Source organism: Oncorhynchus masou, chromosome 18 (assembly GCF_036934945.1).
Source record: "Oncorhynchus masou masou isolate Uvic2021 chromosome 18, UVic_Omas_1.1, whole genome shotgun sequence".
In the NCBI taxonomy this organism is placed as follows: domain Eukaryota; kingdom Metazoa; phylum Chordata; class Actinopteri; order Salmoniformes; family Salmonidae; genus Oncorhynchus; species Oncorhynchus masou.
Window position 1 is genome coordinate 49,435,099 of NC_088229.1, and position 25,083 is coordinate 49,460,181.

The following is a 25,083-nucleotide window of genomic DNA, read 5'->3' on the forward strand; positions in this document are numbered from 1 at the left end:
GCTTCAAGACTGTTGCAAAAGCATTCCAGGTGAAACTGGTTGAGAGAATGCCAAGAGTGTGCAAAGCTATCATCAAGGCAAAGGGTTGCACCTTTTAAGAATCTTAGATATAAAATATATCTTGATTTGTTTACACTTTTGGTTACTACATGATTCCATATGTGTTATTTCATAGTTTTAATGTCTTCACTATTATTCTACAATGTAGAAAACAGTATAAATACATACAAACCATTGAATGAGTAGGTGTGTCTGTCACACCCTGGTCTTAGTATTTTGTGTTTTCTTTATTATTTTGGTCAGGCCAGGGTGTGAAATGGGTTTATTATGTAGTGTGTTTTGTCTTGGGGTTTTAGTAGGTATTGGGATTGTGGCTTAGTAGGGTTATCTAGAAAAGTCTATGGTTGCCTGAGGTGGTTCTCAATCAGAGGCAGGTGTTTATCGTTGTCTCTGATTGGGAACCATATTCTTTGAGTGTTTCGTGGGTGATTGTTCCTGTTCCTGTCTCTGTTTGTGTGCCCGCCCCAGATAGGCTGTTTAGGTTTTCCCGATTCTTGTTTTGTATTGCTCGTGTTCTTTCTTAATTAAACATGTATCAAAATTACCACGCTGCATTTTGGTCTGCCTCTCCTTCATCGGAAGAAAACCCTAACAGTGTCCAAACTTTTGACTGGTACTGTAACTATTACAGGTCACTACATAAAGTGTCAATAAATAGGTTATTAATATTCTGCTGATTTGCCAAGGTTTTATCATGTTCCACAGGTTACTGTAGGTTGTGATAGGTATTTCAATGGGTTGATGGACCTGCAAAACTTGTGTGTGTGTGTGTGTGTGTGTGTGTGTGTGTCAGAACCAAGATGATTTGGAGTATTCCTCCCTCAGACTACCGCACCAGGTATTTCTCTTCTGTTCCCATGCTGGAGACCAGGGCTTGATTACAACCTGTTACAATGGTGCCAACATTTTGAGGCTGATCTTTCAGTGGGGGAGTGGGTGAATGTGTCAAAGACCTGACTTGGCCCAGCACCACGCAATAGGGCTTGTTTTTGTTATTTGAAAAAAAATGTAACTTGGTTCCGGGAAGAAAGCAACTTTCAATTTCTTTAGGTTGGGGTCTTTCATCAAGGTAAGTGTTTCTTGTTGTATTGTTGTGGTGCTTGCCTACGGAGCTGTGAGGGGAACGGCACCGCAGTACCTCCAGGCTCTGATCAGGCCCTACACCCAAACAAGGGCACTGCGTTCATCCACCTCTGGCCTGCTCGCCTCCCTACCACTGAGGAAGTACAGTTCCCGCTCAGCCCAGTCAAAACTGTTCGCTGCTCTGGCCCCCCAATGGTGGAACAAACTCCCTCACGACGCCAGGACAGCGGAGTCAATCACCACCTTCCGGAGACACCTGAAACCCCACCTCTTCAAGGAATACCTAGGATAGGATAAAGCAATCCTTCTCACCCCCCTTAAATGATTTAGATGCACTATTGTAAAGTGGCTGTTCCACTGATGTCAGAAGGTGAATTCACCAATTTGTAAGTCGCTCTGGATAAGAGCGTCTGCTAAATGACTTAAATGTAAATGTAAATGTTGTCCCCAGGCTATTCAAAATTGGCCTTTGTGGGAGGGACCATAGAATTATATAGGATTTGACATCGTCACTACTTAACACAGTCAAAAAGTCATAATTATTGCTAAATCCTGCCAATTTCCACTATTTATCTTCTTAAAATTTTATTTTAAACATAACCCTAACTAATTAAAGGCCAAATTTTATGCGTTGGTCCATCAGACCATCCTCACATTTGGGAGGAATTGTCTGGGAACGAGATTGGGTGTAATGTGACTAACATGACATCACTTCAGAACGTATGGCATCCTTCAGCACAAACATTTATAAAGCACATGTTTATATCATATTTGACATTGATGATTATGTCACACAGTTATGCCACATTTATGAACCTTTAATATAGCATGACATATGGTTATAGATGCTTTGTAACACATTTGTGTCATGCTTTATGAAGGCATTATGACGTTTTTTAAGCCTTTATAAGCTGAACGTCATTTAGAGCTGGACCAGGAATTCTGAGAATGCACAATGGTTATTCTAATGTGTTATGAAATCAATATGTAGGACACTTAGAGTAATATTACACTTTGGGTGACATTTTGCATGAGCAAATGGCAGTGAGCAAAATAACTACAACATTTCACACTATGTCTGTGTTTCACGGGGAGCATATCCTTCTCGACTCACACTCAGCAATACGTCCAGTGTAAGAGGTCTGAAAAAATGTGTGTGTGCTGTGGTGTGCATCTGGTGTACAGCACTATATGTGTGTGTGAGCCTGTCCACCCGAGTATGAGAGTTATGTCGATGCCAGGGTGTTCCAATTATAGGCCTATATGCTGACAATGACAGCCATCGTGAATTGGGTACACACATGCTGCAAATGGTGTGTGAATGTGCAACCAGTAAAGACATGCCAAATGTACAGCTGCCTCTTTTCCCTTCACGAAGCCTGATTCAGACTGACATGATCAAATCCCATTGACAACCCCACCCTTCACCCACCCAATAAGCTTATCCATACAGTGTATGGTACCCCAACATGGCACTCCAAAGGGCATCAGTCTAACTAGGTTGATTAACAGTAGGCTAACCTGGAATGAGTGCATATGGGCAGTGACAGGAACAGCAGTGCCACGTGCATCTGAATGCCACTGCGTTTATGAGCCCTTTGACAGACTGGGAACTTCACAAGATGTTTTGGAATTAGGCCACAGGTGGGCCTAACCAACTGGGGATTTGCCTCGGTCAGCTGTCTCTTAGGTTTATGTACTTTACGGAAATCGAATTAATCATGTGGTTTTGCCAGAGAAGGATGCGCGCAGTAGAAAATGTGCGCTATTGATTGATTTATCCTACCTTGTAATGTGGACTAGTCACTAGTGGCTATTTACAAAGCTTGCAACTGATCTTTGTGAAAAAATAAAAGACTAACCTGGCTTAGGCTATTGATGTAAAATTGTTGACCTGAAACTGAGTGTTATATATTTTCTGTGTGCTTTATAAGGTTTTATGCTGTATAAATATACATGATCTATTACTACATTATAATTAATGCGATTTATGTAATGTAGCATAAAACACTGTTTGCCTACACTCAGAAAAAAGGTTAGGAGAACCCTTTTTGGTTCTAGGTAAAACCCTATTGGATTACCAAAAAGGGTTATATCTGGAACCAAAAAGGGTTCTTCAAAGGGTTTTGCTATGGGGACAGCCGAAGAACACTTTTAGGTTCTAGATAGAAAAAAAGGTGCTAAGTGTGTATCACAGATCTGTGCATCAGCCAGGCTATAAACTATAAAAAGAGCAGGAGGGTCCACAGACTTGTGGTTGGGAATCCCTGCTGTAACCAATCATCTGTTGGCTGACATTAGCTTGACTGTTCTCTTTGTTTCTCCCTTTAGTACAAGGAGGTCAGACTCCCTCCCTTGGACAACCAAGTCCTGCCTCATCTTTTGGTCAGTGTGTTGGCATTGTTTAATGACGTCTTTAAACAATTGTTCTGTGGAATATCTTATAAAGTTTTGACAAATACCCTTTGTTTGATTTTTTTGTGTCTGTATCAAGTCCCTCTGACCATACAACTGAAAATATGAACATTTAGATACTGAAGATACTGAGGGGGAGTTTGGAGTTCAGCCAGAGTGAAATTCTCAAGCTACAAAGAGAAAACAAGACACTCACAGTCAAGGTAAAAATACACAATTTTAACATGGATTTTCTACTCAGAGAAAACACGGTGATGAAGGAGACGCTACTAGACATACAAAGTCGTAGCATGCGTGAAAATCTATATTTTTCTGGTATTCCTGAGGACGCATCCAATAATCCAGAGGGCGCGATCAGAGAATTCATGAAATCCAAATTGAAACTTCCTATAGAGAATGCAAACAAGGTGGCTTTCCACCGAGTACACACACTTGGAGCTTGGAGTGACAAGACCAAGGGTCCCCGACCGATCATCACAAAATTTGAACACTACCAACAAAAGGAGCTGATCAAAAGCAGAGGAAGGGAGCTTAAAGGGACCAAATTCAGTCTCAATTACCAATTTCCAAAGGAGATAAACGAACGTCGTAAGAGACTGTATACGGTACAAAGACAAAGGATGGATGGTAGGCGTGCCTTTATCAATGTGGACAAACTCTTTATAGATGGACAGCTATTCCAAAACACAGTGGCTGTACTAAATTCTACAGGGACTTCAGGTTACGAAAAAAAATAAGGTATGGGAACTATTTAAAATATCTGAACATTACCAAGTGGATATGAACACACACGTACTCCACTACATGCTTGCTTACACATACAGTCTTATACATACCCACACTCACCTGATCTCGCTCTCTTTCTCTCTTTTCTCACTTTTCTCCTCTTCTCTCCCCCTCTCTCTATTGTCGAGAACTGTTTTATAATGTAATCTTTATGTATTTGTCTACAAGTTTATATATGTTTACAACAAGCAAGGGGAAGATATCAAAAGAGGGGCATTGGGGAATAATAACATTGTCACGTTCTGACTCTAGTTCCTGTGTTTTTTGTTTGTTTTAGTTGGTCAGGACGTGAGTTGGGTGGGCATTCTATGTTTTGTGTTTCTAGGTTGGTTTTCTGTGTTCGGCCTAGTATGGTTCTCAATCAGAGGCAGGTGTCATTAGTTGTCTCTGATTGAGAATCATACTTAGGTAGCCTGGGTTTCACTGTTGTTTTGTGGGTGATTGTTTCCGTGTCTGTGTTTGTTTGCCACACGGTACTGTTTCGGTTTTGTCCACGGTTTGGTTTTGTTCATGTTTATTGTTTTGTATTCATTGAGTGTTCAGTTTATGTTTATTTTAAATAAACAACCATGGACACTTACCACGCTGCATCTTGGTCCGATCCTTGCTACACCTCCTCTTCAGATGAAGAGGAGCAAAACCTTTACAAATATATTGTATGGAATACATTTGTACTGTCGTGAAGCGTAATGCAAATTCTCTTTCATCATCACGTGAAACGGCAATTGCTATGGAAATGCTGGGATGTGTTTTTCAATTATGTTAAAGGTAATTATGATGCAACTATGATGGTGATACGATAAGGATTACAATTCTGAATATTAAGGCAATACGCACTACATGTTTCACACAGACACTCAAACATGCAAATTGGCAGAGTTATTGTTTATTTGGACATCACACATTATAGTCTTACTCTTATAGACATCATACCCACACTCATATCATATCCAATATCATACACATCAACCAATACAGATTTGTTACACACATAATTTGTCTCAATTTTCTAACAGGCAAGGTAATAAAATAAATATTGCTAGAACCTATTTCTTGAATTCTAAATATCAGACATTTGAAAGCTCTAGTTTTGACCATAATATCACTGATGGCAGTAACTTTACAAGACCTAATTATGGTCAATTCAGACTGAGAATTGTATCAAGTTATGGTAAGGGGTGAAATAAGTATAGCTAGTTATAATTGTAACGGTTTGGCAGAATATAAAAAAAGATCTGTCTTTACATGGCTTAAAGAAAGGATTATAACATACTGTTTTCAGGAAACTCACTCTACATCCTTAGATGAAGTTGTGTGGAAAAAGGAATGGGGTGGTGAAATAATTTTCTGTCATGGACAAAGGAGCTCAAAGGGTGTGATATTAATTAACACAAATCTTGATCTGAATGTGCAAATAATCAGGAATGATTCGCAAGGAATGCGGGTAATTTTGAATATGAAAGTGGACGAAAAAGAGATTTGGGTCATTAATCTATATGGTCCAAATCAGGATGATCCACACTTCTTCGAAAACATTTATACAAATTTATTGAACTTACATGCAACAAATGATCTAATCATTATGGTAGGAGACTATAACAGTGTTCAGTACCTCAATGGACCTTAAAGGAAATCACTCTACAAACTATCATCACAGTGCCCTTAAGGAAATCACAAATATTATGGACACATTAGAAATAGTGGATATTTGGAGACTAAAAAAACCCGACCTAGTAAGATATACATGGAGGAGACTTAATCAAGCTAGTCGTCTTGACTACTTTCTTGTCTCTTTCTCTCTTACGTCAAAGGTTAAAAAAGTTTTAATAGGAGACAGAATGCGATCGGATCATCATCTAATTGGCATTCACATAACTCTTATCGATTTTCCACATGGACGGGGATATTGGAAATGTAATCTAAGTTTACTGGAGGACAACTTATTTTTAACTAGGACAAAATAATTTAGAACTGAATTTTTCCAGTATAATATAGGTTCAGCAAATCCCCTTATTGTTTGGGATATCTTTAAATGTACCTTCAGGGGTCATTCAATTCAATAATAAAAAAGCAGTTTCTGGCTATAGAAACAAGACTAACAAGGGAAATCGATGAACTAATAGTACAGGTAGGTAGCAATAAAAATGATACTACAGAGGAAAAACAAAAAGAACTTGAGGAACTTATTCAAGAACGATCTAATGTAATCTATTACAAAAATGAAAACTGGATAGAATATGGAGAAAAATGCACAAAAGTCTTCCTGAATCTCCAATACAGGAACGCTAACAAAAAATAATTTGCAGAAACTCATTACTGAAGACGGAGTCATCTGTGATTCTCCGAAATATATTTTTAAAGAGGGAGCTAATTATTTTAGGCAGATGTTCTCTTTTCCGTCTCATCCTCTCTCACTGAATGAAGATTACGGTAAGGAATTCTTTCCAAATAATGGAAAAAATGGAAAATTAACAAATGTACAGAACGATCAGTGTGAAGGCCAAATTACAGAGGAAGAACTTTCTGAGGCTATTAAATCCTTTCAGTCTGGAAAAGCCCCAGGGCTTGATGGCATACCGGTAGAGGTATATCAAGTAGTTTTTGATATACTAAAAGCTCCATTGTTTTAATTACTCCTATAGAAATGGTAGTCTGTCAGGTACTCAGCAGGAAGGTCTGATTTCTCTATTATTAAAACAAGACCCAGATGGCAAATATAAAGACCCAGTCTATCTAAAAAAATGGAGGCCCCTTACGTTTCAATGTTATGATGCAAAAATACTAGCAAAATGCATAGCACTCAGAATTAAAGGGTTTTTACCAGATATTGTTCATCCTGATCAGACAGGTTTTTCACCTGGACGATACATTGGACATACGACAACTACTAGAAATAAAAGAACATCATGAAACATAAGAAGCCAGGAATAGTGTTTATAGCGGATTTTGAAAAGGCATTTGATAACGTAAGACTGGATTTTATTTTTAAATGCCTGGATTCTTTCAGTTTCGGTAATGCTCTTATAAAATGGGTAAAAAAATAATGTATAGCAACCCCAGGTGTATAATAGGAAATAACGGCTACTTCTTAGAGTTCTGAATTGTCAAGAGGAGTTAAACAAGGGTGTCCGCTGTCAACATATCTATACGTTATGGCCATCGAAATGCAAGCTATCAACATCAGATCCAATAACAACATTAGAGGATTAGAAATCCAAGGCTTAAAAACAAAGGTTTCCATGTATGCCTATGACTCAAGTTTTATGTTAAGTCCATACGCTAGATCCCTGCAATGTCTCATTGAAGATGTAGATAACTTTTCTGGACTCTCTGGACTAAAACCTAATTAAGTCAAGTGTACAATATTTTGTATTGGATCCTTAAAAAATACAACTTTTACATTACCTTGCAGCTTACCTATAAAATGGGCTGATGGTGAAGTAGACGTACTCGGTATTCATATCACAAAAGATATAAGTAAGCTCTCCACAATGAATTTCAATAGAAAACTGCCTGTCTATTTATTGAAAAATTCTTCGTTTGTTGAAAGAGAGTCGGACCGAAATGCAAGCGTGGTGGTTACTCATGTCTTTAATGTAGAAGATAGCGATACATGAAATAACTTAAATAAATACAAAACAACAAACGGAACGTGAAAACTAATTACAGCCTATCTGGTGAACACTACACAGAGACAGGAACAATCACCCACAAAATACAAAGTGAAACCCAGGCTACCTAAATACCTGTTCCCAATCAGAGACAACGAGAATCACCTGACTCTGATTGAGAACCGCCTCAGGCAGCCAAGCCTATGCAACACCCCTACTCAGCCGCAATCCCAATAACTACAAAACCCCAATACGAAATACAACAACATAAACCCATGTCACACCCTGGCCTGACCAACTAATTAGCGAAAACACAAAATACTAAGACCAAGGCGTGACACAGGCACAATAAAACAAGCCTATCTATATAATGAATAGGAGTTGGGTGGGTTGAGATTATTAAATATAAAATAACTAAACCTCTCTCAAAGATTCACTCATTCAAAAGTTTTAATTGAACCCTAAATGTTTCTCAAGTAGATTAATAAGAAAAGCTCATCCATTGTTTAAAAATGACCTTTTTGCCTTTGTGTAGATTGCCATGTCTCATTTTCGATTAATTGAAAATTATACTTTTTTCAAAGTATCTGTCTTTATCAAACAAGCATTGCAGAGCTTGCTACAATTTCAATTTCATCCTCCTGAAAAGATACAACAAATATTATGGCTGAACTCAAATGTGCTGGTTGATAAAATACCTGTTTTTATGGGAAAGATGTTTGAAAAGGGTATTTTGTTTTTAAATGATATTGTTAATTGTAATGGTAGAGTTATGTCCTTTCATTATCAGAATTGTACGGGAAGTTCTGCTCAATCCAAGAGTACAACCAATTGATTACAGCATTGCCCCAAAAATGGAGAAGGCGGGTGGCAGTGGGCGGAGGTAGGGAACTGGTCTGTCTGCCCAATATGGGATCAAAACTGGCGGAGGAATAAAAATAGCATAAATAGGAAAGTATACCAGTTTCATTTGAGGACCAGGATGTTGACAACTCTGCCATACAGATTGAAAAATGGTTGGGAAGAGATGTTTGATGTACCCATCCCATGGTACAGGGTGTATGAGTTGATATATAAAACAACACAACATTCAAGACTTTGTGCTTTTCAGCTAAAAATTATTATGTAGAATTCTTGCCACCAACAAAATGTTGAATATTTGGTGAATGAGGTCATCGAATCTCTGCAGATTTTGTTGTGAGGATACAGAATCAATAGGCCATCTATTTTGGTATTGCCCTCAGGTAGCCCGTTTCTGGTCTCAGGTTCAGGAATGGCTGAAAATGCATAGCATTGATCTAAAACATTTACCCTAGAAATGGTACTGTTAGGAGATCTGGAGAGATGGGTCAGTCAATTAATAATATACTAATACTCTTAGTGAAAGTATTTATCTTCAACATGCAATCTATAGATTCTATTCGATTAGAGAGATTGAAATTGTACGTTAGACATCCTAGCATAATTGAAAGATAAGTGTTGCGTAGAAACACGAAGTGGATGGCCAGCAGAGGTAGATGGTATGGGCTGAGGGTTGGTATGTGGAATTGGAGACAAGTGGGAGTGGAGTTGCTGTGAGAGAGAGAATGATGGTCAAAAGATAAAGGAAAAAAGTCAAAATAAAAGATAATAAAAGTACATTTGAATGACACTAAGTGGCAGTGTTTTTACAACTAATGCTGGTTTGCCTGGGGCTGATGCCTTGCAGGTGTTTGTACACATGCATATACACACACTCTCATTCAAATAAACACATACAAGAACACACACATACATGTAATAGTGCCAGGCATGCACACAAACATATATAAAGTAGGGATTGCTGTTATGATTTCAGTTGTCCTTGATTTCTTTTGTTTAAATTTTTTTTAAATTGTTTTTAATTATTTTTTTGCATTGTTGTTTGCTGTCTTTTTTTTCTCTTTGGTTCCTTATTTTTGGTTGTTGGTGCATTGGGGGATTCTTGGGGGTGGGGAATGGAATTAATTGTATTTTTATTTTTTGTTCTGGGGGGCTGTGGGAGGGGTCTCAAATGGTTGAGGGACAGCTATTGGGGAACTGTGGGGGGATCTGGGAGGGTTCGGCTTTCACAAGATTGTGATCATGAAAAAGGAAACAATGACATATTTTATATCACTATCATGCACACGCACCCTCACACATATGGAAGGCTCTGTTGCGGAAAAACTGATACATGTTTAAGTGTCTTGATGCTGTATTGTTTGTCGTTCATGTTCTAATACTTTAATGTTACCATTTTCCTGTTTTTTTTGTAATAAATCATTCAAAACAAATAAAATTAAAATAAACATTTTTTTTTTTAATTTAAAAAGAGAAGGTGGCTTATATCACAGACTGTCACTGATACTGAATTTAACGAATCATCTGTTGGCCGAATTACCCTGAATGCTCTCTTTATTTCTCCCTTTACTGTAGGACATGGGGGTCAGACTCTCTCCCTATTACCAAGTCCTGCTCTTTTCTATCGGTAAGTTTATTTGCAGTCTTTATTAGAATCTTTAAAGTTTTGTTTTAAAGTAAGGGACCGAAAACTTTCACACACAATAAGAGGGATTTAAATGTAACCTCTATTTAACCAGGAAAGTCAGTTAAGAATACATTCTTATTTACAATGACACCATACCAGGGAACAATGGGTTAACTGCCTTGTTCAGGGGCAGAACATCAGATTTTGACCTTTATCAGCCAGGGGATTCGTTCCAGCAACCTTTTCAACATCCTAGTAATTAGGATGTTGAAAGTAATGATAGATTCAAGTTCGACTCTAGAGCTTTCTCTCTAATGTGGTGGAAATTCTAACCCAGTGAGAGCGACTGTTATTTCTTCAAACAGTCATACTTAAATATCGATTTAATTATTCCAATAATGAAGCTGATCAAAGATCATGTACGGTTGAAGTCGGAAGTTTACATATACTTAGGTTGGAGTTATTAAAACTCGTTTTTCAACCAATCCACAAATTTCTTGTTAACAAACTATAGTTTTGGAAATTGGTTAGGACATCTACTTTGTGCATGACACAAGTAATTTTTCCAACAATTGTTTACAGACAGATTATTTCACTTATAATTCACTGTATCACAATTCCAGTGGGTCAGAAGTTTACATACACTAAGTTGACTGTGCCTTTAAACAACGTCAATGTATATGTTTACTTAAATGAACATGCTACCCTTAGATACAATTAACCAGATAACATTATTATCCAATATATTACTTTTTCCCTCTGCCGCAAATGTTGTACATTTCTCAGTGTAAGAAATCCGTAATTTAATCCCAGATATTTAATAAAAATGTAAACGCATGGCTCCTTCAACTTACATATTTTAGATAACTTCCATCCGTCCCGGAAGAAGGAATCCTACTTAAACACACCATAATACAATGTTTAATTCAGTTAAATCAACTCCTAAAATAAACAATAAACAGTAACCAAATAAACAAACCACTTTTATCAGCAAAAAACAAACTATACAAAAACTCACTACTATAATGCTTCAGATGACATAATTACTTAGAGACTCACGTTTACATCTCAATAAAACAAAACACCATCTGCATGTTCCACAAGAAAACCCCAACTTGCCCCTGTTACAGATGTCTACGTATCAGGGGAAAAGCTCAAATAACCAAATTAAACCTAGCAAATCTGCTGCTAGTTTTTAGCATCTTTCCTGACTACCCTGACGACTTACAACAACTTTTAGAAATGTATTTGGAAATTTTCATCAACTTCTGAAAAGTGACTAAGAACAATAATGCACGCATTTTCCTTCTAAATGACACAAACAAATTTCTCCGAAATCCCCAGTCACGACATCATTTCCGTGGCGACAAAAGTGCCTTGCGAGTGATGTCATCAACAATTACTCAACCTAGAGCCGAGCCGCAATGACTTTCAATGAATTGTAAATAATTGTTGGCTGTCTGCAGGGTTCGATAAACCAAACCTAATTTATCACATCTGTTGAATCCTGAATTAGAATTTCATGAATTCTCATCTCTCAATTCGCTAAATTTATAAGAACACTTCGATGGGCACAAATCTATCGTAATTGTCTCTTCATTATTATTTAGAATTCATTTGATTTAAGTAACTGTCTCGTCTTTGATTTAGCATTTTAATTACGACTCTATACATTATTTTAACAGATAATTTAGTGAACTGACACCAACTTACCATCCTGAGACAAGGCCGAGTATAGCCCACAAAGATCTCCGCCACGGCACAATCCAAGGGGGGGTGCCAACCCAGACAGAAAGATCACATCAGTGACTCAACCCACTCAAGTGACGCACCCCTCCGAGGGACGGCATGAAAGAGCACCAGTAAGCCAGTGACTCAGCCCCTGTAATAGGGTTAGAGGCAGAGAATCCCAGTGGAAAGAGGGGAACCGGCCAGGCAGAGACAGCAAGGGCGGTTCGTTGCTCCAGAGCCTTTCTGTTCACCTTCACACTCCTGGGCCAGACTACACTCAATCATATGACCCACTGAAGAGATATGTCTTCAGTAAATACTTAAAGGTTGAGACCGAGTCTGCGTCTCTCACATGGGTAGGCAGACCATTAAATAAAAATGGAGCTCTATAGGAGAAAGCCCTGCCTCCAGCTGTTTGCTTAGAAATTCTAGGGACAATTAGGAGGCCTGCGTCTTGTGACCGTAGCATACGTGTAGGTATGTACAGCAGGACAAATTCAGAGAGATAGGTAGGAGCAAGCCCATGTAATGCTTTGTAGGTTAGCAGTAAAACCTTAATCAGCCCATGGTGGTGTCCCCATCCCTCCTAAGGAGGAGCCACTGAGACATGTGATGAGGCCAAGGAAGATCACTCTGCAAGGACGGGATAGGACACATCACCACACTGCTGCTCATTCATATTCAAACACACCTCAGAGTACGGACACAAACATGGACCCCCCCCACACACACACAATGAACTTACCTGTACATATCAGAATCATACATTCGACAGCCACCTCTTCCCCCACATGTATTGATCCCCCACCTCATACATGTTGAGTCAAATCCAGATGCTGGAATGGTGCTGGAATGCAGGTGCAGTAGGGCCTAATATGGAATGATATGATACCATGTGTACCCCATATCCTGTGTTTGTGTTGATGTTTTTTTAAATGTTTTTAACTTTTATTTAAACAGGGAGTCACACTGAGATTAAACATCTATTTTACCAGAGTGCCCTGTAAAAGTTGAAGTCATATTGAACAACTACCAGAGAGAACCTTCTCTACATAGGAATTGCATACCATATTTTTTCCATACATCAAAATAATACTTTATTGTTACTTACTTAGATAAGGCCTCAACAAGGCCCCAGTTAATGGTTGAAAATAACTAATTTCGGTGCCAATGAGTTACACTGAGTGTTTAAAACATTAAGAACACCTGCTCTTTCCATGACATATGCTGACCAGGTGAATCCAGGTTAACGCTATAATCCCTTATGGATGTCACTAGTTAAATCCACCTAAATCAGTACAGATAAAGAGGAGGAGAAAAAAATTTAAATGTAAGGCTTGAGACAATTGAGACATGGATTGTGTATGTGTGCCATTTAGAGGGTGAATGGGCAAGACAACATATGTACGTGCCTTTAAACGGGGCATGGTAGTAAGTGCCAGGGGTACCAGTTTGTGTCAAGAACTGCAACGCTGCTGGGTTTTTTACGCTCAACAGTTTCCCGTGTGTATCAAGAATGGTCCACCACTCAAAAGACTTACAGCCAACTTGACACAACTGTGGGAAGCATTGGAGTCAACATGGGCCATCATCACTGTGAATGTGTTGTACACTCAGTACATTAATAGTATTGGTACCGTGTTCTTTCCGTAACCTGTAAAGCTGGAGCAGCCTGTGAGGCAGGGGGAGGTGTCGGTAATGCCGTTGTCTGAACACACAGGGTCCCACTCCCCAGCCAAGCAGGAGCAGTCTCTGTTACATTCTGACAAAAGGCTGCCATCATACACCAGAGGACCTGGGGGGACAGAGAAAATGGCTGGTAATAATGATGTTTAAATAATTGTTGCTGAACTATCATTGACACAGGCACAGTGACAAAACAGCCAGGAATCCGGGCTCAGCAACAACCATACTGAATATTCCCACAAGAGGGAGCCCCGGCACAAGCCCATGTGTGTTTTGGTCTAACTCTTCTTCATATTCCACTGATCAAAACCTTTGTTTTTATCAACCCACCCACCAACCAACCAATCAGATGTCATATTTGCCCGTTGTCGGACACGGTCAGACCAGCCAACTGAACGTTGTCACACTTAGTGCCAGACTGCAGAGGGAGGAGGAGGTAGGCCATGAAGGAGGTGACGAAAGACAGCTTGGCTCCAGAAACAATGCCAAGCTTATACCTCTTCATCAGTAGACCTCCCAGGAATATCCCCAGCGCACCCACATGCAGGTTCAACTCACCTGGAAAAAGGTGAGTATAACCTGAAAAGTTATACTCACACGTCTTTAGTGCTACCAGTGTGCTGGAGTTTCATTACCACTCATGTTCAACAAACCTACAGGGGATGGGAGAGAACAAGAAAAGTGTATTTAATGTCCAGGTTTCTATGGCTTCATTGAGACAGGCAGCCCAATTCAGTATTTTTTTGAGTAATTGCTCTTTTGACCAATCAGATATGCTCTGAAAAAGAGCTGATACGAAAATATCTAATGTGATAATTTCCCATCATTATTCAACAGGCTAATGGTTCTCCAGTTGTCTATATAAAGAGTATCCTTATTAAGTTTGGGAATCAAAGTAATTACACCTTGCTTTAAGGAAGCCGGTAAATCCCCATTTTCTATTGATTCGTGAAACATAGCAAGCATGAAAGGAATCAATTTATCATTGAATGCTTTATAAAACTTGCTTATAAAACCATAATTTCTAGGGGACCTATTGTCCTTAAGGCTTTTAATACAGTCTTTTATCTCAATTTCAGATAACTCATCATCACAAAAATCCCTGAAATCATTATCTATCTTCTTTGCAACACGTCATGCATGCTCTATCAACTGAGCTACGGAGGAGCACGTCGACGTCACTTAGAATGATGACAAGCAATTTTAACGGATTCTAAAGGAATCATATAATTCAAAACTCATTTCTATGGCAACACAGTTGTCAATTTTTTTAAACAATCATTTTCGAACGTGTGTTGCCAAGAGACATCTAACCAACGTTTTATGGAATGTTTTCTGTGCGAAAACAACAACTTCAGTTTGCTGCTGACAACAAACTTGTTTGATTTTTGAGACCTGAGAACAATCGACTGAAATGCCTGGGTGCTTTTCAAGACTGGCGGAGAGAGTGCGTGGACGTCGGCGGCCTACTGAGTCGACAGGTTGTTCAAATTCATTTGTGGCTTGTTTTTCTTGTCTTTTTCTGTTTTGCAGGGTTCGTGATCGTCGACAGGTAGACAGCGACCTCGAAGAGGGTATGTGGAGTTTACAACTCTACTACATTTAACCTCTTGAAACTCCCCATCCCGGATCCGGGATTGTGACTAAGCCTCAGGCTCATTAGCATAACGCAACGTTAACGATTTCTGAAAATCGCAAATAAAATTAAAATAATGCGTTTGCTCTCAAGCTTAGCCTTTTCTTAACAACACTGTCATCTCAGATTTTCAAAATATGCTTTTGAACCATAGAAATTGACTAATTTGTGTAAGAGTATGCAAAGCTAGCATAGCATTTTGTGTAGCATGTAGCACGCAACATTTTCACAAAAGCCAGATAACCAAATAAATAAAATCATTTACCTTTGAAGAGCTTCTGATGTTTTCAATGAGGAGACTCCCAGCCACATACCAAATGCGCAGTGTTTCCTGAAAGCGACTGTGTGTAGGAGAAATCGTTCCGTTTTCTACATTGCGCCTGGCTACCGAAACGAACCGAAAATGCAGTCACCTACAACGTGAAACTTTTTCCGGATTAACTACATAATATCGACCGAAACATGGCAAACGTTGTTTGGAATCAATCCTCAAGGTGTTTTTTCACATATCTCTTCATTGACATGCAGTTCTTGGAAGCTTGCTTCTCTGTCTGTGCCCCATGGAAAAATACTGGCAGGTGACTTTGCGCACCAATTTCGGCGCAGGACACCGGGCGGACACGTGGTAAATGTGGTCTCTTATGGTCAATCTTCCAACGATCTGCCTACAAATACGTCACAATGCTGCAGACACCTTGGGGAAACGACAGAAAGGGCAGACTCATTCCTCTTGCGTTCACAGCCATATAAGGAGATCATGAAAGACAGAGCCTCAAAAATCCTTGTCATTTCCTGGATGCCAAGTCATCTTGGTTTTGCCTGAAGCTCACGTTAAAGGGCACGCACAGAGAAGATATTTGTATTTCTGGACACGTCAGAGTGTTTTCTTTCGAACAGTAGCAATTATATGCATAGTCGAGCATCTTTTTGTGACAAAATATCTTGTTTAAAACGGGAACGTTTTTCTTCCAAAAATGAAATAGCGCCACCATAAGTGTAAGAGGTTAACAATGTCATTATTATTTGCGAAATGTTGTGTATTTCTATCATTCAGACTTGGCAAAAATGCTTGTGCTTGAGATGTTGTAGCTATCTAGCTTGCTAGCTAACATTAACTTTAGTAACAGTTGCTAAGCGATCAACTTTTGCTAACTAGCTAGCTAGTACTAGCAATCTTGCTACGTTTTATGTCCTAACAATAGTTTATTTTATATTCCAATGTTCCTCATTTTAGAAACAACTGTCCTGGACGAGGTCCAGTTGGATGTGCCATTGGATGATGTGCCAGATGTTCCACAGCTGCCAGTCCTCCTTGATGTCCAGAATGCTGCTATCATCCTTGAGGATGTGCCAGAGGTACAAAGTTTGGGAATTTCAAAACATCCCAGATATTCAAGTTGTCTCTTTGACATGAAAGAAATCTTGTCTGCTTTCTGCTTTAGGAGGCCACTGGCAATTGGCAGTTGATTCCGATTAGGTTCAGCCCCCTGTACTGTGGGCCTGTTGTGATCAGGGTAAGATACCCCCTCCCCCACACACAGTCACATCACGGTTACAATGTTTACTGTTTCCAACATGAATGTATTGTAATGTGCAGAACAATGCCGGTCCGGTGGTTAAAGCTTGGAGAACTTTCCAGGTCATCAGCCCCATCATCGCCTACATGCGTGGGGGATCCCAGGTATGTGTCTTTGTAACTTGCTAATCCTAATCTACGTGGTCAGTCATTTGATCTTGATGGAAATGTGTCACAGCAGATGCTGAAGGGGTTTTGTTGATGTTGTCTTGTTGTTTATCTCAACAGCAGGTGGTGGTGAGGATGCACCACGTGAGTAGGGTGAGAGGCCTGGAGACTCAACTGGTGTCGGCCATCTCCAAGAAAACAGCCAGGCTTAGTCCAGAGGGCATCCCCTACTGTGCCACCAAAGTGCAGTCCATCACTTGGATCCAGGTAAGACGTAAATACTACTGAAATAGTATTAGATTAGGCTTTTCTTCACTTATTCCATTTAGCCTGAACATGTATTCTCTCTCTGTCAGCATGTGGCTGGCAGGGTGACCCACTATGCGTCTCACTTCCGCCATGAAACTATGAGTCTGTGGACGTGATGCTTGGCTGCTTCCAGGTAAATAAATTATTTCCTATGTATATAGACTAGACATTACTGGGCATTTTTGCATTAGATTTGGTGTGTTTTCTAATAACTTGAGTGTGGTAAACAGGTGTGTTGTGTGTGTTTTGAGCAGCAGACTGATGTCTCAGTGGTGTACGCCACTCTCCACATGGGGCTGGACGGGCTTCTCTCCTCTTCAGCGTGGTCGGAGGCTGCCTCCAACTATGCCCACCACTCAGCATTTCACTGACCCAGAGCCTGAGGGCCACAACTGCTATGAGGTCAGACGTTACACACACATACTATTGACTAGGAACATTAAGCTCCTTCCATTGACCGATTGTTTGTTATGTCATTGCACTGGTAACTGATTTTGAATGCTTGTTTTGTTGTCGTATGGCTGGGAGGAGGACCTGCTGCCTGAGGAGAGGGAGGTTCCTCTGCTAAAGTGAGTTCCTCTAAATGTCTGTGTAGTCTGGGCTTGTCACATGCTGACGGATAGTGGTCATAATGCTGTTATCTCCCATTGACTCTAATGGTTGACATGCTCCATTCCCTCCCTTTCAGACTCTACCTTACCACCAAGAGAGTGGAGGACATTGCGCTGAGGCTCGTCTCCCTGCACCAGGCCTTCACTGTGAGTGGACCAACTTTTCTTTTTCTCTCTGTGACTTCTTGTTCTGTCTCCTAGAGGAATATGTCTCACCCTAACTCTTCCCTCTTTCCTAGACGCTGAGCAGGAACCATCTATTTGTGGCGGGAAAGGTCTTCCTGGGCGCCCTGGTTCAGGCCAACCACATGGTAACTCACTCATTCAACTCATTCTCTTTCAAGGGAAAGAGAGCGTCCCTGGGAGGAAATGTGTTCTGTTAAATAAGATGCTCTTTTCTTTGTCATAAGAAGAGGCCAAGTTCATCCGTACCTATAACGACTTTGTGGACTACCTGAGTGACCCCTCCAAGTGGAATGACATTCAGAGGGAGCTGGCTGAGGCAAAGGTGAGTTCATTAACTCTTACAAGTCTCACTGAGTTCTTCCACATGCATGTCTTTTATACATCACAGTAGTTGATCTATATGAAATCATTCCTATTTTCTCCAAACGTGTTTTCTTGTCCTAGATCCATGTGAACATGATAGATGTCCTCTTTGAGCTGGTGCTGTTTGGGATGATGACAGCTCAGAAGTCCCTGATGGTGGTAAGTAGCATCTCACAGGTACATGTTTTGAGCTCTCTCTATTAGCAGTTTCACTTCTCTTCTCTCCTCTTTTGTTTCCTTTAGCACCCTGGTGGGTTTTTGGAGCGTCTGTACGCTCTCCTGTACTCTTTCCTGCCCACTGCTGCCAACATGGAGCCAGAGGCTGACACATACCTGCTGCTGCTCAATGTACGAGTCAAGAGGTTACTTCCTGTTTACTTCCATATTCATGGTTAACCAGGTTCCAATGCCATTTTAGGGGGAGTATTTCTAATTTTCTCTCTCCTCTTGATAAGCTGAGTTACTCAGAGCCATTTTCTATGTGTTGTGTGGTGTTCTCTTCAGGGCGGGCTGATGGCTCTGCCAGATGACATGTTGGGCCAGCAGCTGGCCTGGTACTTTAACCCAGAGTCTCTGGTCACTGAGCTCTCCAGCCTCTTGGAGTACCACTTGGAGAACCTCATGGCCAGCATATATTCCTACTGCAGGGACCATACTCCTTCCTCCTCCTCTCTCTCTTTTGAAGGAATTGAGGACTTGAAGTGCTTTGTTGAACCATGATTAGTTAACACCCATTAATTGAATGTATTCTCTTGTTTTCTCTCCCCACAGGATTCTTGTGACACTTTGCCACCCAACAGGGATCTAAACACCAATGCACTACATTAGTTTGCACTGAATTTGACATTTTTAAATAAAATAAGTTGTAGTTCAAAAACATTTTTGTTTCTGTCTTTTCATCCATTTGATTTTATGACCATTTCCTCTTCCTAGAGTTATAATGCTAATATTACAATATTACATGAACAATGATGCTATATTATCTGTAAATGGAAATAAAATTGTTTAGTTGATTTACAGATACTGCAGGCCCACACTTTATATGGTTTTGCCTGTGGTTTGTGATACTGTACTATTTAAAAACATGTAGGACGACATACACTGAGTGCACAAAACATTAGGAACTTCTTCCTAATATTGAGTTGCACACCCTTTTCCCCTCAGATCAGCCTCATTTCCTCTGGGCATGGACTCTACAAGCTGCCCTAAGCGTTCCACAAGGACGCTGGCCCATGTCGTGTCAAGTTTGCTGGATTTCCTTTGGGTGGTGGACCATTCTTGATACACATGGGAAACGGTTGAGCATGAAATAAAACAGCAGTGTTGCAGTTCTTGACACACTTAACCCAGTGCGCCTGGCACCTATTACCATACCCTGTTCAAAGGCAGTTAAATATTTTGTCTTGCTGAATCACCCTCTGAATGACACACACAATCCATGTCTCAATTCTCTCAAGGTCTTAAAATATTTCTTTAACTCCCCTTCATCTACTCTGACTGAAGTGGATTCAACGAGTGACATCAATAAGGGGTCATAGCTTTCACTTGGTCAGTCTATGTCATGGAAAGAGCAGGTGTCCTCAATGTTTTTGTATTATCAGTGTGTGTAGTAACCTGGAACAGTATAAAGTATTCCACAAGAGGTGATAATTGCTTCAGTCTTGAATGTTACTTCTCACTATCCCTACTCTACATTAACAGTCACCCAAGTTACCGGAGTCTACAATGGCAATCTTAGTTTTTTATATTTGCCATTAATGTCTGAACCATTTACCATCTTTCCCACTGAAACCAGTAATGTTAACGTTCATGTGAGAGAGGGTGTAGTAGTGCATACTGACCACTAGTTGGATCATATTGTGGGTGGTGGAGTTCATGCAGGAGCACAGAGGGTAGAGGCATTCTCCATCACAGTGGAAGGCAGAGTAACCCGTAGGAGCCAATACCCAGTCCTAATGGAGATAAATACCATAGAAATCAAATGACAAGATTAGATGAATGACTAGAATAGACTTTCTATGAGAAATACATGATAAAGAATGCAAAGAACGTACTCTACAATGCACATCCTACACAAATGCCTTGCTTCCCTAAAAATACTAACTGTTTCAGCAAATAAGGTGGTACAATGTTAGGTCATGTTTATCTATTCAGTACAATGAGTAGTTAAGAGAGATTCCAGCTTTGTTCACTGACTCTCACTTATAATTCATGTCTCTTACAAGCCTGACGCCCACTGTTGACATGGCTGTGATCTGAAAGGGACCAAAAAATATGTTATGAACCAGGAAAGGCTAATGTACACTTTGGATGCATTGGATTAAATAAAATGTAAATGCAACTTAAGTAATTTTGTAATTGGGATGACCTATCCCTTTAAACTGCGTATAAAACCTCTTGAAACTCCCCATCCCGGATCCGGGATCGTGACTAAAGCCTCAGGCTCATTAGCATAACGCAACGTTAACGATTTCTGAAAATCGCAAATAAAATGAAAATAATGCACCTGCTCTCAAGCTTAGACTTTTCTTAACAACACTGTCATCTCAGATTTTCAAAATATGCTTTTGAACCATAGCAATTGACTAATTTGTGTAAGAGTATGCTAAGCTAGCTTAGCATTTTGAGTAGCATTTAGCACGCAACATTTTCACAAAAACCAGATAACCAAATAAATAAAATCATTTACCTTTTTAGAGCTTCGGATGTTTTCAATGAGGAGACTCTCAGTTACATACCAAATGCGCAGTTTTCCCTGAAAGCGTCTGTGTGTAGGAGAAATCGCTCCGTTTTGTACATCACATTTGGCTACCGAAACGAAAATTCAGTCACCTACAACGTCAAACTTTTTCCGAATTAACTCCATAATATCGACCGAAACATGGCAAACGTTGTTTGGAATCAATCCTCAAGGTGTTTTTTCACATATCTCTTCATTGATATATCGTTCGTGGAAGCCTGCATTCTTCTCTGAATTCTGTGGAAAAATACTTGCAGCTGACTTTTGCGCACCAATTTCGGCGCAGGACACCGGGCGAAAACCTGGTAAATGTGGTCTCTTATGGTCAATCTTCCAATGATATGCCTACAAATACGTCACAATGCTGCAGACACCTTGGGGAAACGACAGAAAGGGCAGACTTACTCCTCTCGCATTCACAGCCATATAAGGAGACAATGGAAAACAGAGCCTCAAAAATCCTGCTCATTTCCTGGATGCCGTCTCATCTTGGTTTTGCCTGAAGCTCACGTTCTAGGGCACGCACAGTTCTGGAAACGTCAGAGTGTTTTCTTTCCAAAGCTACCAATTATACGCATAGTCGAGCATCTTTTTGTGACAAAATATTGCGCTTAAAACGGGCACGTCTTTTTATCCAAAAATGATATAGCGCCCCTAGAGTTTCAAGAGAAACCAGTGTTGTCCCCTGACCTTGTATGTATACTGGACAAGGGCAGGTCGTATTTGGGCTTCTTCTTATGGGCGTTGGGTTTCAGGGCACGTGGGGGGCGACAGGGGGCCTGGCTGGCCCTGAAGAAGTTGGTTAGATGAGTACTTGAAGGCTTATATCTATATTTTGGAATGTTGGATGTTGATTTTGGGAGGCTTCCATCATGGAAAAGGGACCAGACCACTTTTTTTATTAGTTAACCTAAATGAATCACCACCCTCTATAGAATAACAACAGTGACAACAGTTGACTGCTATTTCAGTAATAATTTGACTGTCAAATCCATGTATTAGTGTGTGGCCATTGACTTTTATGGAGAGACCGCTCCAAATTTTCTGTGCCATTTCCTGGGCATTTCATTAACACTGTGTTCTAAGATCTGCACATCCCAGCGCTTGGATAAATCAATGGTACAAACCCTAAGATATTGATCTTTTAGGAGTTGCGTAACGGACTGCAGGGAGGTCAGGCGTAGGATAGCAGAACTGGGTATTAACTGGAGCAGTTTAATGGGGAAAAAAACCAAAGGCACCCAGAACAACAAAATATGGGTTGAAATAACCCGTCGCAAACCAGTCTGAAGTGCACATACACTTTACAACAAACAATTCCACACACAGACATGGAGGGAACAGAGGGTTATATACACGTCAAGTAATGAGGGAATGTAAACCAGGTGTGTGGGAAAACAAGACAAAACAATTGGAAAATGAAAGGTGGATCGGCAATGGCTGGAAGACCGGTGACGTCGACCGCCGAACGCAGCCCGAACAAGGAGAGGAACCGACTTCGGTGGAAGTCGTAACAGATCTGTTTAAAACAATCAATCTTGTCATCGTGATCTGAGGTTAACATTTTGTGTAATTCCACTAAGTTTTATAGGGTGAAAATGCAAGCTTGTGTAAGTAAGGTAGTAACACAAACTGTCCGCATTAGGGAAATTTGCGCAATATACAATTTACTATGGCAAAAAAATGTAACATGTCAATTTAAGAAGATTGTATTTGTTGCCTACTCACAAAGTATTACCATATACATATATTTCAAGGGACATAACACTGAGACCCCTGGACATGGCTGGGGGAATATTTGTGTGAAGACCTAAAATAGGGGCAGAAGCTCACCAGCACCAGCAGTCTCTCCAACCACCCCTGAATGTCAGAGTAATTTAACCATTTAGAGAGTTTAACAAATGCCTGGCACTCTAGAGCCTCCATAGTCTATGCAACAACCTGAACGTTTCAAGTGCCTACCTTTAGGTTTATCTCAGTACAGTCCATTGTACTGGCCTGTGTGATGTGTAGTAGTTTGATGCATCTTATTACTTTGTTTTTTTGTCACCCGAAAATTCAGTCTCAGCCAATTAGTGTTAATATCCTCCATTCCTTAACTGACCCTTACAGACGCAGATGCCTGACCTGAAGACATTCAAACAGCACTTTGAGAGCAAGCATCCCAAGTCCCCAATGCCAGCAGAGCTGGTTGATGTTGAGGCTTAAAACAATCACACACACAATGGACCTACAGCTGGGGTAAGATGCAGTATACAGTGGCAAGAAAAAGTATGTGAACCCTTTGGAAATACCTGGATTTCTAAATAAATTGGTCATAAAATGTGATCTTACCTTCATCTAGGTCACAACAATAGACAAACAAAGTCTGCTTCAACTAATAACACACAAATATACGTTTTCATATCTTTATTGCAAACACTGTGTAAACATTCACAGTGCAGGGTGGAAAAAGTATTTGAACCCTTGGATTTAATAACTGGTTGACCCTCCTTTGGCAGCAATAACCTCAACCAAATATTTTCTGTAGTTGCGGATAAGATCGGCACAACTGTCAGGAGGAATTTTGGATCGTTCCTCTTTACAAAACTGTTTCAGTTCAGCAATATTCTTGGGATGTCTGCTGTGAACTGCTCTCTTGAGGTCATGCCACAGCATCTCAATAGGGTTGAGGTTAGGACTCGGACTGGGCCACTCCAGAAGACGTTTTTTCTTCTGTTGAAGCCATTCTGTTATTGATTTACTATTGTGTTTTGGGTCGTTGTCCTGTTGCATCACCCAACTTCTGTTGAGCTTCAATTATTGGACAGATAGCTCAACATTCTCCTGCAAAATGTCTTGATAAACTTGGGAATTTATTTTTCCCTCGATGATAGCAAGCTGTCCAGGCCCTGAAGCAGCAAAACAGCCCCAAACCACGATGCTCCCTCCACCATACTTTACAGTTGGGAAGAGGTTTTGATGTTGCTGTGCTGTGCCTTTTTTTCTCCACACATGGTGTTGTGTGTTCCTTCCAAACAACCCAACTGTAGTTTCATCTGTCTACAGAATATTTTTCCAGTAGCGCAATGGAACATCCAGGTGCACTTTTGCAAACTTCAGACATGCAGCAAAGGTTTTTTTTGGACAGCAGTGGCTTCTTCCGTGGTGTCCTCCCATGAACACCATTGTTGTTTAGTGTTTTACATATCGTAGACAGAGATGTCAGCAGCAAACTCTTGCACTACTGTATGCTTCAGTAATATGTTGTATGGCTCAACGTGGAAATGTTGTCACTCATTGTCTTTCAAGTTGTAATTCACAGATACACCATTTGAACACTGTGACTGGTAAAATGGCGTTAAGGGACATAACATTGAGACCCCTGGACATGGGTGGGGGAATATTTGTGTGACGACCTAAAATGGGGGCAGAAGCCCACCAGCACCCCATCTTATATGTCCAACCACCCCTGAACGTCAGACTCTATTGAAGCACTCCAGTGGTGAGCCGGGTGCAATGCACGCTGACGGGGTTGCCAGGTGTATTGTGCTTCCTCCGACCCATTGGTGCGGCTGGCCTCCGGGTTAAGCAGGCATTGTGTCAAGAAGCAATGCGGCTTGGCTGGGTTGTGTTTTGGAGGACGCACAGCTCTCGACCTTCGCCTCTCCCGAGTCCATACGGGAGTTGCAGCGATGAGACAAGACGGTAATTA

The 25,083-nt window shown here is 40.4% G+C and overlaps 1 long non-coding RNA gene across 1 annotated transcript; it reads left to right on the forward strand.

The window, feature by feature from the left end:
• The first annotated feature begins 18,201 nt into the window (after positions 1–18,201).
• On the forward strand, positions 18,202–18,576 carry LOC135503711 (uncharacterized). The gene is made up of 3 exons (XR_010449991.1): positions 18,202–18,247; positions 18,340–18,411; positions 18,511–18,576. It is a non-coding gene; the product is annotated as an uncharacterized LOC135503711 (long non-coding RNA).
• The last annotated feature ends 6,507 nt before the right edge of the window (positions 18,577–25,083 follow it).